Genomic DNA, 10,829 nt, shown 5'->3' with positions numbered 1-10,829 from the left:
GGCGCCCGTCGTGACCCACTTGTGCGAAGGGGCTCCACGCATCTAAAAATGCAGGCTTCGGAAGCCCTAAGGTGGCCGCGCAGATCCCTCTGCGGACGTGCCCACGCTCGCTCATAAGTCTAAGCGCGAGCGCGCCCCCCTCGGTTCCCCTCTCGGGATGCAAATCCCACGAGGGTGGCTTCCAACGAGCGTGCCGTCCAGTCTGCTGAGCCCACCCTATTCCCCCTCCCTCCCTCGTTTTGAGACCAGGCTCGCACCAGCACGCGCCCCCGCCCTCCCCCAGCCTTTTTGCCCCTTCTAAATCCACCCTCCTCCGAGAGCGCCTCGGAAGTTGGCTTCTTTTGGCGTGGGAAAGGAAAGGCCCCATCTTTGGAAGCACGCGCCTTCCCTCACGGGGACACGAACTGACCCTCGCGTCCCCCCACGAGGGTGCTGCAGGAAGACACTCAGCTCGACGCCAGCCGGGTAACCCCAGCAGAAGAACCCGTTCGCCGTGGCTGCAAAGCCCCCCCGTCCCCTTCCACCACCTCCCTCCCTCCCTCCCTCCCTAAAGCCGGGGGGGGGGGCGGCTGCTCGGTTTGGCTGGGTTGCGTCGCGGGGACCAGAAGCGGCTCCCTCCTTTCCTGTCTGCCCTGAATGCTTTCTTTTCTGCCTTCTTCTGCGCCGAAATGACGGGATCCCCGGTCTGTTGCCTCCTGTTTAATGCCGTTGCCGGGGCGACCGTGGCCGGCCTCCAAGGCCGAGGGAGTTCGTAAAGAACGGCAGCCAAGTAACCTTGGCCGCCTCGCTGCGGCGCGCCGCTGGCCCCACCGCCAGATGTTCTTGCCTGCTCGCCGGACCCCCACCATCCTCGGCCCTGGCTCGGCTGGCGGCTGCCGTCGCCAAGCTGAGGGGGGACTCCCTTCTGCTCCCCCCCCCGTTTCTCCCCAGTTTGTTTACACGGGCTACCAGGAGAGGCTGCGGACCCAACTTTTATTTTAGGGATCGGCGATGACTAACCGAGTTGCAAGGAGCGGCAGGACAGAAAACAAGGGCTATTTTTAGTTGGGCTGTTGTTTCAGTCGCTGGGGGGGTGGGTAGAAAGTCTCTTCCCCCCCTCCTTTCTCTTCCAGATGCCAGCTACTTCTGGCTGCAGGCATAATTGAAATAACACACACACACACACCACACACACAGAGGCTTGTCCAGGTTTTGCACCAGCAGACATATAATCGCTTAAAAACAAAGAACCACAGACCAAAACACACACACACACACACACACACACACACACACACACCACACCACACAAACAAACGAATCAGCTTGCTAAGTCCCATTGTTAGGGATACAATTGGGCTTACTTTAATTTGACATTTTCGGGAGACCCACCCTCCTGTAAGGATCAGATGGCACCCACCAGGTGTTCTTCAGTTGACCTCTCTTGCTGGAATAGCCGTTCTCTTCCATTCTGGAATGGTTTGCTCAAAAAATATTTTTTTTAAAAAAAAAACTTGCACATTTTACAGATAGTCCTCAACTTACAACCACAATTGAGCCCAACATTTATATTAAGTGAGAAATTTGTGAAGTGAGTTTTGCCCTATTTGGTGACCCTTTCTCGCCAAGGTTGTTAAGTGAATCTCCGCAGTTCTTCAGTTTGTAACACAGTTGTTAAGTGAATCTGGTTTCCCCGTTGACTTGTCAGAGGGTCACAAAAGGAGATCACATGATCCCCGGCAATCGTCATAAATGTGAGTCTGCTGTCAAGCATCCAAATGTGAATTGTGTAGCCATGAGGATGCTGCAATGGTCATAAGTTTTAAAAAATGGTCATAAGTCACTATTTTCAGTGCCGCTGTACCTTGATGGTCACTAAATGAACTATTGTAAGTTGAGGACTACCTGTATATGGGGGTCCCTGACCTGGTTGTGTTAAAATAGTCAAAAAAGTGGGGACTACAGAAGTGATCGGTTCCTCACTTGCCTTTTATATATAGCAATATAAAAAAAAGTCCATGAATGGTGATGGCCACCTTGATATTTTTTTAAAACCCACGACTTCCATAGAATTTAGCCTGGGCCTTCAGCTGCATGCAGGAGAGAAGGGCTAACCCCCAGCCCCAGCTATATTTTTATCAGTTCCTGCAGTTTTCCTCCTTGGGAACGACCAGAGCAATGGTCTTATATTCTAATATTAGAGGTTTTTGTAAACAAGGACTGTTTTTTAAAAGTATTTTAGATGTTATCTTTGCGGTACAGAACATCTGTATATTCCTTTCATGTTTGGTACAGTAGAATAAAAACCTACTGGAAATAGATTTTCATTATTTGTCATTCTCAAATCCAAACTGAGAAAAAGCTGAATGTGACATGAAATTAAAAACAGACTTTTAAAACCAGCAAAAAAAACTTTGCTCAACGAAACCCCACTTCTATAACATTAAGAAAGCAAGGGCATTTGTCATTAAAACACGTGCTATGGAAAAGTGGAGAAAATTGAGTAAGTAGTACTCCCAGAGGTTTTTGGAATCACGCATAAGATTTTAGAACTTCTTATTATTTTATTATTAATTTTTTTTGCCGCTCAATTCGCCCCGAGGCGACTCTGGGCCTTGTTGGACCAGAATGACAAGGTATGTAACAAAACTTGCATAACAGGATAGTGGTATTTGGTCTCTGAAGAATGTTTTTTATCCATTGCTGATTGCTAAAAAGTTTGTTAAAGGAAAGGCATTTCTCAAAGATGGCATGCACCAGCATTAACCCGTGGTTTGTTTTAAATGAGATTTGTTGAATAAACTACTATGCTTTACCAGCCACAGTGGTTGAGTTCATTTATTGAACTAAACCCAAACCAAAGAAATCAGATTATAGGTTAAAGCAATGTTTATGGCACTTCCTATGCTTCAACTGTAGTTTCATAAAGCAGCCACTATTTTCAAACAACCATTCACTGTCTATATTTTTGGGATTCAGGAAAACTTTGTAAAGATCAGAAGATTTGTTAGGGCTACCCACCTTTTGATTTTCGTTCCCATCCAGGCTTTTTAATGAGCAATTGAGTAAATGGAGAGTAAAGTTAGACAGCGTATCGAAGGAGTAGCTTTGAGTCACCATGGAAGATGGGAATGCTTTAAATTATTTATATATTATTTAATCCATTTCATAGCTGCTTTTCAAACCAATGGAATAAAATAACACCTACAAAGTTACATGCAAACTGCTTTAAATTGCAACTGTTCAAGCAAAATATAACACTAAAACATTCATCGTATATTACTTAATTCTAAAGTAACTACCAAGAACCAACCTAAGAGTTGATTTATCAGAAGAGCAGCTGGAAATGGAGTCAACTACTTGCTTCTTAGAAGAACATTCCAGAAGTGAGGGGGGTACATATCCCACCCGGAACACTGTTTGCCAACAACCTTGACTGATCTTGGGAAGAGGCTAATTAGAAGGGCCACTGAGGACTTAAAATGGCCTGTGTTATACTATAGGTGGCTATACCCACTAGCTGAAGTTTCTGGAAGGTCTTCAATTCACTATTCTCTTCTGCTGCTGCGATGAAAGGCCATTTACCTTCCTTTGAATCAATATGAAACCACGTTATTGGTGCGATTACACAAAGTAATGTGTGAGTGCACCACTTGGAGAGTGTCAGAATAAGTGAAAAATACCGTTCTAATACTGGTACAGCAGAGGTGGGTTCCTACCAGTTCGCACCAGTTTGGTAGAACCGGTTCGTCAAATCTACCGAACCGGTTAGAAGAGGTTCCACCAGTGGTCCCGGAAAGCAGGCCACACCTACAGAAGAGGTTCCAAAAATTTTTGAACCCCCCCCCCCACACACAGACTCACATAGAGAGAAAGAGAAAGAAAGGAAGAAAGAAAAAAAGGAAGAAAAAGTGAGAGATGAAAGAAAAAAAGGAAAAAGGGACAGAGACAAAAGGAAGGAAAGAGAGAGAGAGAGAGAGAGAACACATGGCCAGCAAGCCACTCCCACCAGGTCACATGGCTGGCAAGCCACTCCCACAAAGGAGGCCACACCCACAGAGTAGGTTCGAAAATTTTTTGAAACCCACCACTGTGGTACAGCTAAAGCCAACTTAAGCCTTGCTGGGGACAATACCACTGGATCGTGGCAGAAAGAGATCAATGAAGATAGGTAGATGATAGAAGATTGATTAGAGATAGATAATAGATGATAGAAAGATTAGACAGATGACAGACAGGGAGGAAGGGAGAGAGAGAGTGAAATGGGATATTGCTATGAGGAAAGGCTATAATGGGTGTCAAACTTGCGGTGCAACATCGTGATGTATTGCAACTTTCTCCCGCTTCGCTGAAACGGGGTTGGCCGCATCCCGCCTATGAGCTGTGAGTTTGACACCCCTGGATATAGAGTGCATTACCATAGTCCATTTAGATGTAAGTATGAGGTTTCCCCCTAAGTTTTGAACAGCCTCCACTCTGCTAGTATTTCAAAGAGCCCTGAAGGTGTTTGGTGAGGATGATTGACACCCCTTTTCCTTATTTTTCTTTGTTCTGTCTAGGTTTGTTCTCTCTGCCATGTTTGTTCCTTTGTTGTTGGGTTTTTTTTTTTGCTGTTGTGTGTTTTTGTATCATTCTTTGTGTTTAGTTAGAGGACCTAACATTTGTAGAACGTAAGCTTTTTCATAATGTCTAGCTCAGTGTTTCTCAACCTTGGCAACTTGAAGATGTCTGGACTTCAACTCCCAGAATTCCCCAGCCAGCATTTGCTGGCTGGGGAATTCTGGGAGTTGAAGTCCAGACATCTTCAAGTTGCTAAGGTTGAGAAACACTGGTCTAGCTTCAACATCGCAGAAGGAATCTTCAATATAGGATCCAGACTTGCAATCTCTTTCACTGTTTCATCTTTTTCATCGTTTCACTGTTTTGTTCTATTATCTTACAGGTAATCCTCGACTTCACAATCACAACCCATAATTTCCATTGCTAAGCAAGACAGTTGTTAAGTGAGTTGTGTCCCATTTTACAACCTTTGCCCCAGTTGTTAAGTGAGTCACTGCAGTTGTTAAATGAATCACGTGGTAGTTAAGTCAACCTGGCTGTCCCATTGACTTGGCTGCTCAGAAGCCAGCTGAGAAGGTTACAGATGGTGATCGCATATCATCACCATGTCATAAATATATGCCAGTTGTCAAGCATCCAAATTTTGATCGTGCAATCATGGGAATGCTGCAGTGGTGCATATGAAAAACAGTCATAAATCACTTTTTCAGTGCCGTTGTAATGATCACAAGATAAATGGTTATAAGTTGAGCACTCTCTGTTTTTCTGTTCACACTCTTTTCATCTCTCCCTTTTTATTGTAAGCTGCCTAGAGTGGCGCCACAAAGGGATAGGCAGCAAATAAAAAAATTAACAAATAATAATAATGCAACATTTGAGTTCATTCTTAAAATAACATATAGGTAGTCCTCGACTTACAACAGTTCATTTAGTGACTTCAAAGGGGGGGGAGGGAGGGGGGGTCATAGGGGGGAGGGGGGAGGGGGGAAATATAGTATGTGCCAGATTTTAAAGTAACATGATTGCACTTGTATACTGTTGCCTTTTTAATTCTAGTGTAAAAATAAGAAGCTGAATATATTGATAGATAGTAGAAATACACCGAAGGGAGGAGCAGAGGGAAAGAAGAAAGAGGGGTAGAGAGGGTGGGAGAGAGGATCGGAAGGAGGGTGAGATGGAAGGGAGGGAGTGTATTGGGAGAAAGGAGTGATAGAGGGGGAGGGGAAGTAGGAGAGGGGAATGTTGGAGGGGAGAAAGGAAAGTTGGAGGGGGGTGAAAGAAAGGGTGTATGGAGGGTTGAAGTGGTATATTGGGTTTGTATTTTGGGGAGTATTTTTGACAAGGATGGCTGTGTTTATTGTTCAATGTTATATGGCCCCGGTCATGCACAGTATATATGTGACTGTATGAAATGAAAATGAAAATAAAACATATTTGGGAACAAAGTTGCGACGCTGAAAAAAGTGACTTATGACTGTTTTTCACACTCAGGACAAAAGGCATCCCCATGGTGATGTGATCAAAATTCAGATGCTTGGCAACTGACTCTCATTTATGACGGTTGCTGTGGCCTGAAGTCAATGGGGAAGCCAGATTCACTTAACAACCGGGTTACTCACTTAACAACTACAGTGATTCATTTAACAGTTGTGGCAAGAAAGATCATAAAATGTGACAAAACACACTTAACAAATGTCTCCCTTAGCAACAGAAATTATGGGCTCAGTTGATGTAAGTTGAAGGCTACCTGTTCTGTTTAATCTGACTCTTTTTTTATAAAAAAAGTTATTTTTATTGATTTAAGACCCAAACTCAGTAGTCTCCAGAAAATCTACCCCAAGAAATATTCCTAATTTTTCTTAACATTGTTCCGTGAATGAGTGCTCCTACAATTTGTAGTACTGTTGTTTCCAATTAAATTCGGCACTGTTTCCATAGGACTTGAGCCTGAAACCAACTTCAGCATTTGTTTTATCCCTGCGTGTTTTTACATCTATTCCATTTTCTTCATGGTTCTTCCTTCACTTTTTATCATAGCACGCTCCATCAGTCGATTCGTTCTCCCTCTTCCCCATTTCATTAACTTTCCATTTAAATGCATTATCAGCTTTCCTTTAAGACATAGCTTTCCATTGTGTAATAGTGAATTCCAGCACACAGACCTATCTCCCAAGGGTACCCAAATCCTTTCACAGTCTGGAGCATTCCTGAAATTTATCAGCTATCCCTATCCTATTATGATGTCATCTCTATGTCTGGACCAGCAGTTCAGTTTATAAGTTTCAAGCAGAACAAAGCTTAGCATACAAAACGATTTGAAGGATTTCCCCCCACCTCTGTTTTGTCTGGTCCATGTGTAATTTCTTCCATTCTCCCAGCCCATTCTCCGCTCCTGCTGTAGGTCTTCCCATTGACACCCCATTGTTCTTCGGGGGCTGATATTTGGACTTAGGTTACAACAAGGAAATGGAACTTACCCACAGGCTGGCTTGGACCATTTACTCCCCCAGCCCAACCTAATTCATAGGATTCTTATAGAGAAAAATTGGAGGAGGAAATACTATGTGTATTGTCCCAATTGTCCGGAAATAAGGTGGAATGCCAATTAAATAAAATACCAAGGAGTTTGTCAGGTATCCTTAAAACAGCAATATCTCTTGATAAAAATTTGCATATATTAATAATATTTCTCTATACGCATTTTGAAAGAATGCTATAAGTTTGTGCTTCATAGAAGGCAAACCGATGAATTTTTACAAGTCATCTTAAACCATTTCCAATCAATTTAACTCTCTAGCAGGAGTGATATTCAGCCAGTTCACTCCAGTTCGGGCGAACCGGCAGCAGTGGCTGCAGGAGGCTCTGCCCACCTGCCCCGACGTAATGCACGAGTACTGAGCATGCGCAGAAGGTGGTGTGCATACGCAGACAAGGCATGTGCACTCACATTTGTGAACCGGTAGGGAAGGAAAGTGAATTCACCGCTGCTCTCCATTCATGATCCACTGTACCACAACCAAGACATCAAATAAAAGTATTCAATACTTTAGAACTATTAAAACATACTTTCTTTTCAAGACATCAGGTGTTTTTTTAAAAGAAAAATTAAATTAAAAACATTTGAACACATTTCATAGGGCAGAATGATATCCAACGGGTTTAAGCAATTGGGAAGTGAATGGATAGACCTGGACTATGTTCTTGGGGTAGGAGTTTGAAAAAGTAAAGAAGAGACTGTGCAATTGATGCTACTATCTTAATTCCCCCCTCCCCACAAATCACTATTTAGATGCCTCTGGACCTGGGTGCGACTTGAGAATTTTTTGTAAATAATGTAACTTACAGAATTGGTGAGAGAATAGACAGAAACTAAGATGGGACTCCTTTAACTACCCTTCCACCCCAGGTAGAATATAGAATAACAGAGTTGGAAGGGACCTTGAAGGTCTAGTTCCGTGATGGCGAACCTATGGCATGCGTGCCATAGGTGACATGCGGAGCCATTTGTCAGGGTATGTGAGACTTGCCCTATCAGCTGGGCCAGCTGACTTTGGCCTTCTTTTGAGGCCATTTTTTGCCCTCTGGAGGCTTCAGGAGCTTTCCTGAAGTCTCCGGAGCGCGAAGAACTGGCCCTACGGGCAAACCGGAAGTTTAGGAACGTACTTCCAGTTTGCTCGTAGGGCTGGTTTTAGCCCTCCCCAGTGTTCAGGAGCCCTCAGGAAGCTTCCCTGAAGGCTGCGAAGGGCTAAAATCAGCCCTACAAGCAAACCGGAAGTCTGTTCCTGAGCTTCCAGCTTGCCCGTAGGGCCGGTTTTTCGCGCTCCAGAGGCTTCAGGAAAGCTCCGGAAGCCTCCGGAAGGCCTCCTGGGGTCCAATGATTCAGAGAAAAAGAAAAAGAGAGATTTTGTGGCTCTGCTATAGGATTTAAAGCTGAGAAGGCACCAATAGAGACATTCTTAATCTCTCCTTTTAGGCTGCCCAACAACGTCGTCTTTTCCCCCCACAGAGCAGATTCATAATACTTCTCTGCCCTCCTGCCTAAGGAGTGCAATTCTCTTGTGGATGTTCGCTTGCCCACACATTTAAGCATGTTTGAAATATGAATTTGTGGATTCAAAGAAAAGTGGGGATTGAAAACCATCAGACTGGTAGGACATGTGGTGATAGAACATATATCTGAGCTTTAAATCAGACTGAGCATTAAATTAGTTTCTGCCAAAAGTTCAAGGAAAGATCCCTCCAATAACATCTTCTGCCATTTCTAGTAGTGTTTCATTTCACTAACTGTAGATGTCCAATTTCCTTGGATTCAAAACTTTCCTCTGAATATTAGGAGCAGTTCTTGATTTGATCCAAAGACAGCAGCGCAATGTCTTTCCCAGTGACACCTGCCCTCTGGGAAAAAAACACACAATCTGTGTGTCTGCTACGCTGTTGGGGCTCCCTAAGGTTCCAGAAGACCTAGTTGTTCTCCCAAACCTTGGGATGATATGGAGGTAATCCTTTGTTGAATGTGTTTTTGCATAGGGCAACCAATTCCACCTTGTTTGATTCCATGCTGTGTTTTTTGCGTTTATTATACGGAGAGCCGCTCGGATTCGGCATGGACTGAAGTGGGTGCTAAATTGAAATAAAGCTTCAAATGATGAAATTGTGACCACATAAATTGAACAACCAACAGTTTCTTAACCAGAATTGCAAAGTGGAACTAAAACCTGTTATGTATGTATGTATGTATTTATTTATTTAGTGTACGGTACTGTAGCAGAGGTGGTATGCTGTCGGTTAGCACCAGTTTGAGCAAACCAGTAATGGCAGTGCGAGGCTCCGCCCACCCACCCACCCACCCACCCACACGTCATTAAGGCATGTCTGCGCATGCAAAGAAGGTGCACACTTCCGCTACCGAACCAGTAGTGAAGAAAATATAATACCATTACTGTACTGTAGAGCAGTTCACCGACAAAAGAGCAAACGACAAAACTGCGCCCGACTAAACCGCGGTGACAATACCGCGAGTTCTAAAGCGCTCCGACGAATGAGCGCTGAATTGCGCCGACAACAGCGCGGCGACAGAAGCGTGCTGTAAAACTAACCCTAACCCTAAACATAACGCTAACCCTAATCCTAAACATAACACTAACGCTAACCCTAAACATAACGCTAAACGTAACGCTAAACCTAACCCTAAACCTAACCCTAAACCTAACCCTAAACCTAACCCTTACCTTAAGTGAAATTGGCTTTCTGTCGACGCGCTGTTGTAAAGCGCCCTTCTGTCTCCATGTTGTTGTCGCCGCGCTGTTGTCGGCACGTTGATGGTATCGCAGTTTGAGTGATGCGCTTTTGTCAGCGCGCTTTCGTCGTGTGCGCTTTTGTCAGGTCACGCTGTAGAGCATATGGGTAACAGTAGTAAATATATATATAAAAGGAGCACATAATACTATGGTACATGTATGTTGGAAATTCATACCTTTTGCAAGGTATGAGGAATTCAAAAAATTATATATAAGTAAAAGGTTACACTTTGAAATTCACTGGTTTATGAGAATGGAATAAGTGTTGTACATATTATTATCTTGACTATTTTTTCAATTAAGCACAGTATTTATTAGTTGGAGAAAATATGTTTTTCCTCCTGTATGAACTCTTAATTGGTAGCTAGTCACTATATGATTTGCTGTCCCACAGTCACATTCAGGAGAGGATACCCAAAGGATGAACTGAAGGGGGCTTATTTCTACTTTTTTAAAATTAATCAGATTGATTAATTATTACTGTGACATAAAGCTGACAGGTAGATTCAGATTGCTGATATGTAGGCACTTTCTTCCCTGCAAGGAGGCCAGCTATAAAGATACAGATTCCAAGAATGGATTAATTAGAAATAAAACATAAGCAAAGCACACATGTTGCACTGTTTGCTTATTCCTCAAAACTATCATTTGTTTTATGTCCAGAACACACATAAACAGAAGAATACACTTATAGATGCAGACACAAATTTATATCCCACTGGCACAAATTAAGAAATTAATTCAATTTCAGTTGTTAGTCACTACCTTGCAACCACAAAATACTGGATAATTAAAGTATTGGGGAGGGGATATATATTTGCAAATGAGAAAAGATTCAGTTCACTGAAGTAGAATATATAGAGATAACAAGAAAGAACAATGCAAAGTGTGTGCAATTAAGGATCCTTTTATTCAAATCTGATTCTATTTCTGTGCTATACTAACACACTTATAATTTCCTTTACTTGCATATATGCCTTCCTTTTTATTTTT

This window comes from Thamnophis sirtalis, unplaced genomic scaffold (genome assembly GCF_051295495.1).
Source record: "Thamnophis sirtalis isolate CommonGarterSnake01/CBP01778 unplaced genomic scaffold, rThaSir2_p1.2 scaffold_2, whole genome shotgun sequence".
In the NCBI taxonomy this organism is placed as follows: Eukaryota; Metazoa; Chordata; class Lepidosauria; order Squamata; family Natricidae; genus Thamnophis; species Thamnophis sirtalis.
This window is presented reverse-complemented; position numbering follows the sequence as displayed.